Below are 5,599 nucleotides of genomic sequence, written 5' to 3'. Positions count from 1 at the left end.
TGTCTACTCTTTCCGTCTGGTTGCTGGAGCCTGGAATGTATGATGCGTGCCTGCATCTTACATGCTGGGTTCCAGATTCTGTATTCAACTGTTATCTATCCAGGATCTGCTGTGTAACGGGCGTGCTGTGCTTCTTCTGCTAACCTATAAATAAACTCTCTTGTTTTTATACAAATTGAGCATCATACTTTTTAATATTGGCGACGAAGGACCTCCATCTTATTTCTGCCGCTTTTTTTGAAGCACAGGAGCAGGAATTTTAAGAATCCACGAAATAATAACTTTTAAACGGCATCACTTACTCCAGAAGAGAAGCGGTTTATATTGTGTTCATTTCCTCCTTGTTCCGGTGAAGTTTCGTGCAGTTTAAAGGCTTTGGTGCATTTCTTCGTGTTTTCAGCGTTTTGGTGAGTGAAGCTGCAGAGTCTGCTAGAGACAGATTCCTTACGTCACCCCGGATTAGCGTATTGTGTCATCACGTATAACGCCAAGCCGCCATTTTGTTTCCATGGTAACCGAAGTTACCGGAGTAAGAAACACGAAGCTTTGCATTTATAACTGCCGGAGAAAGGAGATCGAACCGCTTTTGCTTTCCCGTTTTAAAAAAAGGTACACTTTTACACGCTACTGAATTCTTTGCGTGTTCCATTGAAATTGGTTATTATTCTGAAGAATTTTTTTACCAAAACGACTGTTATTTGTTCTTCAAATATTTTTTTTTTTACAAACTGTTGCTCGATTCTATTTTAAGACTAACTGTTATACTATCCACATTGCATTATATCGTTGGAGTTCAATATAGTGAAGACTTGAAAAGGAGTTCATTTGATTTTAATACAAGACTGCCACCTACTGGATATTTTTAGAAATTATTTCTAACCTGCATTTCATTTAATATTCATTTTAAACAGTCAATGCTGATATTGTTTTTCCTCCTTTCTCAATTTTATTTGTTTTAATGAGCCACTGTACATTTGGGATTTAATATATCATTTAAGATGTAATTTGATCCTCCATCAAAATGTTTGCAGTCCAAAGGTGATCCACCTATTCCATGGACAAGATGGAAAGAAGAATTTTTTACTTATCTCAAAGCAATGGACTGAGAACGGATGTCCGCAGAGAGAAAAAAGAAATTTGTTTTACATTGTCTTGGTTCAGAAGGACAGTTAGTATTTAGACCTTTGCCTTCTGTTAGGTCGGGTGGTGATAGTAATGTGTATGATGAAGCTGTTTCAAGGATTGAAGGGAGATTTAAACCTATTACTAGTGTAGCACTAACAGATTCAAGTTTTATACTAGAGTTCAGGATGATAAAGAATGTTTTGATGATTTTCTTACAGCTTTACGAGCATTATCATTACATTGTAACTTTGGTCTTATGACAGATGAAATTGGGTAAAGTTTTCAATAAGCAATAATCGCGCCTCGGTTAAACCCCATTGGCTACGATACTGCCACTGCGCAATGGGGGGGACATTTCTGACCTGTGGTGAAAGGGAGGCGGACCAGCAGACTCCCGGGGCACTCTCACGCCCTCAGGAGCACACACCCCACCGAGCGCCGTGAGGGCTCAGAAACCCAGAACCCAGACTACAATTCCCAGGTGCCCCGGTGGCAGAGGCGCACCTGGGACGTGACTGCCTGCGCCAGGAGGCGCCTACAAACAGCGGAGCACCGACAGCTCCGTGGGGGGACATTTCTGACCTGTGGTGAAAGGGAGGCGGACCAGCAGACTCCCGGGGCACTCTCACGCCCTCAGGAGCACACACCCCACCGAGCGCCGTGAGGGCTCAGAAACCCAAGACCCAGACTACAATTCCCAGGTGCCCCGGTGGCAGAGGCGCACCTGGGACGTGACTGCCTGCGCCAGGAGGCGCCTACAAACAGCGGAGCACCGACAGCTCCGTGGGGGGACATTTCTGACCTGTGGTGAAAGGGAGGCGGACCAGCAGACTCCCGGGGCACTCTCACGCCCTCAGGAGCACACACCCCACCGAGCGCCGTGAGGGCTCAGAAACCCAAGACCCAGACTACAATTCCCAGGTGCCCCGGTGGCAGAGGCGCACCTGGGACGTGACTGCCTGCGCCAGGAGGCGCCTACAAACAGCGGAACACCTCCTGTCCCCGCGGGACGCGCGCGGGACCGCCGGGTTAAGCCCGGGCAAAGGGCGCGCCCTCTGTGGCCCTCAGAGGACCTGAGGAGGACGGGGCGGGCCACCCCACTTGGTCCCAACATAAGAGGTACAGAGACATATAACCGTATACATATTTATGTTCAATCGTCCAGTTTCGTTATCGGGCCCTACATAGTCCTCCCATGATGTCTTTTTGGGAAGAGCTTAATGCCGTGTGCGGCACTAACTATGTCCCTGATATTTTAACCCCCCCCAGAGTGGGCAAAGACACTGATCTCCTTACCTGTACCACTCAAGCTGTTCCTGTATCCCCTGATTTAATCCTGTTCAACAACGAGGAAACTCATTTAAATGCCAATCTAATGTGTTGTAGCTCCTCATCCCTCCCTGCCAATCCAATTGTTTTAACGCCACATAAAGCAGGGTCTACATTAAATAACCCTGTTTCCTCCCTTCAATCGACCCTATTGGCCGAATTTGAGCGATTGTTGAACGCTGCTCTGTTACCCCTGGTCACTAAAATTAAGGAGTTGGGAGACAGGTTGTCCAGTGTGGAACAAATAGTAAAAATGACTCACCCACCAACTGTAAATTCGGCTGTCTCCCCACTTTCCACGCTCTGTATAAACCCGGACAAGCCAATTCCTACTGAACTCAGAAAAGCACGAACAATTGACCCTGCCCTGAGTATACCCTTCCCAAGGGGCCATAATAACACTCCCAACCATAATAGTGCTCCTTTTAAAGCCTCTAGATATCCTCAGCCAAGAAGACATAGAATTAATTTACCCCCTGAAGCTGCCCCCTACGTGTCCGTTCTTTCCGGGGTGCCTGAACTTGGTCAGGGTAATCATGAAACAAGCGAGGACCTGCTAAATAAGACCATCTTTTGGCTTAACAACAACAGACCGCTGCCGCCTGCCCTAGATGGCGGTATTGTGAGCGTCAGGAGGGTGGGGTGGTTAGGCAGATTGCCTAAAGACATTTCGGGAGACCTGATATTGATCAGATTTAAACACAGGAACATTGTCCCCTTTTTAAGACTTTCTCAACCAAAACCCGGAGATGGCCCTATTTCTACTTGGGACTTGTTTGATTTTTACCCGGGCCCCAGAGTAATGAACAATAACACTTGGTGAAAGGGGACTCTGGCCACCATGTGTTTATCCCAATATGCTTTTAATAATTGTATATATGCATCTTGTCGTACATGCTATGTCATTTTTCCTTCTAATTAACTTTTAATCACTCTAAAGATTGGCTCTCCAGATCTTGCTTTTTAACGGTTGCCATTTACTTATTTTAATGAATTGACCAAATTGTTTGTTTTAAATTATTCTTGTAATTGTATGTTTGTATGATATTTTATGAAATTGTACGCTTATATGATATTTCTTTGTTGAATATCGAATAAAGCATATTTTGATTTGATTTGATTTGATTTGATTTGACAGATGAAATGATTAGGGATCAGATAATTGTGCATGTAAAGAGTAAGAAAGTTCAGGAACAGTTATGGATTTTAGGTGACCCTAGCTAAGAAACAGCTATCAGTACTGCAAAAGCTCTTGAGCAGTCAGATAAGTGGATAAAATCTTTAGATAAAGCATCCACTTCTACTCCTTCTATTTCTAGTAATGAGGTCAGTGGTGTTAAACCTCATGAGTCGAAGGCTAATTATTATTCCAATAGGAATGATGGTAAGACTAAACAGTTTTTTTGTTTCAGATGTGGCAATCCTGACCATATTGCTTCTTTTCTGCAGTGTCCAGCTATTAATAGACAATGCAACAAATGTGGACGTACTGGGCATTTTTTGAAAATGTGTAAAATTCCTACAAAGTCTTTCCAAGACACTAACAAATCTTCTTTTTCTTCTCCTCAACATCCGGGTGGTAATGTCTCATATGTTAATGAAGAAGGGAGTAATAATACAGATATTAAGGAATGTGGTATTGTTATATCTGTACAAGAGTCATTTGATATTTCACAAACTGATACGTTATCATCTCCTAAAACTTGTGTTAATTTTTTAGGGAAGGTGTTAGAACTTATGGTTGACTCATGTTCTCCATGGACTATTATCACTCAGGAATATTGTATAGAATCATTTGGAGATCTAATAGATGTCAATGCATTGTCTAAACCTGATATTTGTGCTTACAACTTTGATGGGTCCAAAATCAATGTTATTGGTTTTAAGAAAGTTCTGCTTACTATCAAAAGTAGTTCTGCTGTTATCAAACTATATGTGGCATGGAAAGGAGTGAATGTCTTGGGTTGGAGAGATCAAGCAAAATTAGGAGTTACATTGAATCCTAGATTAAAAGATCCTGTGTCAGTTCTTGCAATATAGGATGCAGAATCTGGTGATTTACCTGAATTCACTGAAATTGCCTGTTCTTTTCCTAATGTGTTTTCCGATAAATTAGGTAAATTGAAAGGTTTCAGTCACAGGATCAAGGTTAAGCCTAATTCTGTTCCGGTTAAACAAAAACTAAGAGGTGTTCCTATTAGTATTAGGAATGAGCTTAGAGATATGTTAGATACTATGGTGAAGGAAAACATAATTGAAGAAGTGGAATCATCAGAGTGGGTTTCTCCCATTGTTTTAGCCATTAAACCTGATAAAAGTATTAGGTTAGGTTATGTATGGATTTAAGAGCGCTTGATAAGAGTTTAGTTACTGAGTGTCACCCACTTCCCAACATTAATGAAATGCTGTGTATGTTGGATGGTGCATGTGTGCTTTCGACGTTAGATCTTAGATCTGCGTATCACCAGATCGAGCTCACTGAAGACTCTAAACAATTTACAGCATTTATCACCCCTCATGGTTTATTTAAGTTCAAGAGAATGCCATTTGGTTTGGCTTCGGCTGCTTCAGTCTTTCAAAGGGCCATGTATCACATTTTTAAAGATCTAGGGTCATTCGTCAAGTGTTTTACTTGTCTTTTCTAAGAATGATTCTGAACACCGTTCTCACATTAAAGAAGTATGTTGTAAGTTAGAACAATATGGTCTAACGATTAAGACTAGCAAATGTAAATTTTTCTGTAAATCTGTTGAGTATTTGGGACATACTCTTTCCGGAGAAGGGGTTGTACCAAAGAAAAATCTTGTGGATGCTATTATAAAAGCGCCAGCTCCTGATAATAAGGAAAAGTTACTCTCATTTGCAGGGTTATGTGAGTATTATAGCAAATTTATTCAAAATTTTGCTAACAAGATGGAACCGCTTAGAGAGTTGACCAGGAATTCTGCTAAATTAATTTGGACGGACAAACAAGATCTTGCTTTTAAGCAAATCAAGAATGAGATTGTCAATGCTCCCACACTAAAATCGTTCTGCATTAATAAGAAATGCATTGTTACTGTGGCTGCCAGCCTATATGGGATTGGAGGAGTTCTGAGTCAGTGTTCGGGTAAAGATGAGTGGTGTGTGGCATTCGCATCAAGAA

General features: G+C 41.9%; 1 non-coding gene across 1 annotated transcript; it reads right to left on the bottom strand.

Annotated features, from left to right (window-relative positions):
* Window positions 1-1,327: 1,327 nt before the first annotated feature.
* On the bottom strand, window positions 1,328-1,472 carry LOC147712826 (U4 spliceosomal RNA). The gene has a single exon (XR_015296311.1). It is a non-coding gene; the product is annotated as a U4 spliceosomal RNA (small nuclear RNA).
* Between the last annotated feature and the right edge of the window lie 4,127 nt (window positions 1,473-5,599).

Source organism: Lissotriton vulgaris, chromosome 5 (assembly GCF_964263255.1).
Source record: "Lissotriton vulgaris chromosome 5, aLisVul1.2, whole genome shotgun sequence".
In the NCBI taxonomy this organism is placed as follows: domain Eukaryota; kingdom Metazoa; phylum Chordata; class Amphibia; order Caudata; family Salamandridae; genus Lissotriton; species Lissotriton vulgaris.
The sequence above is the reverse complement of the archived record's forward strand: the minus strand, read 5'-3'. Positions and strand labels throughout refer to the sequence as shown.